General features: G+C 51.0%; 1 protein-coding gene across 1 annotated transcript in view; it reads right to left on the reverse strand.

Moving 5' to 3' along the window:
• The window catches only part of vcam1b (vascular cell adhesion molecule 1b), an 11,642-nt gene that overhangs the window by 7,762 nt on the left and 2,902 nt on the right, over window positions 1–978 (reverse strand). The gene's annotated exons all lie outside the window — the stretch shown is intronic.

The raw sequence follows: 978 nt of genomic DNA on the forward strand, positions 1-978 counted from the left end.
AGGTTACCTGCAGAGATAGTAAATGAAACAGGAGCTACACTCTTACCGTGAACAGTCAGGTCCACAGCGGCCGTCTGGTTCCCCTCGCTGTTCCTGGCCTCACACTCGTAGCGTCCGGCTTCGGACAGACTCACTGCTCTGAAGACCAGCTGACGGCCCCCCCCCCGCCGCTCAGACCCACCATCTGCCGTCCTCAAGCTCCAGCTTATGGTCGGTTCAGGGTTTCCCTCCACCGAACAAGAGAGGGTGAGCGGAGAGTCAGCCATCACCAACACCGAGTTTGAGATCCATGTCACCACAGGAGCATCTGCGGAGGACTCAAGGTCAGATCCTGAAACCTGAACCAGATCAACTTGAACCAGATCCTGACAGTCTGAGGCCGATCCAGACTCAGACTCAGGACTCAGAATCAAACAGTATGACTCTGACAGTAGGGCTCAGACTCAGATTCAGTCTCTGACAGTAAGACTCAGACGAAGACAGTAGGACTCAGACTCAGGACTCAGACTCAGATTCAGACTCAGACAGTAGGACTCAGACTCAGACTCAATCTCAGTCTCAGACTCAGACTCAGGACTCAGACAGCAGGACTCAGACTCAAAACTCAGACAGTAGGACTCAGACTCAATTTCAGTCTCAGACTCAGACTCAGGACTCAGACAGCAGGACTCAGACTCAAAACTCAGACAGTAGGACTCAGACTCAATCTCAGTCTCAGACTCAGACTCAGGACTCAGACAGTAGGACTCAGACAGCAGGACTCAGACTCAAAACTCAGACAGTAGGACTCAGACTCAGGACTCAGACAGTAGGACTCATAATTAGGACTCAGAATCAAAACTCTGACAGTAGGACTCTGACAATAGGACTCAGACTCAGATTCAGACTCAGACAGTATGACTCAGACTCAGACAGTAGGACTCAGACTCAAAACTCAGACAGTAGGACTCAGACTCAGACTCAATCTCAGTCTCAGAC

The sequence above is a fragment of the Seriola lalandi genome, unplaced genomic scaffold, assembly GCF_002814215.2.
Source record: "Seriola lalandi dorsalis isolate HSWRI2012SDOR001 ecotype SW California unplaced genomic scaffold, Sedor1 jcf7180002054722, whole genome shotgun sequence".
In the NCBI taxonomy this organism is placed as follows: Eukaryota; Metazoa; Chordata; class Actinopteri; order Carangiformes; family Carangidae; genus Seriola; species Seriola lalandi.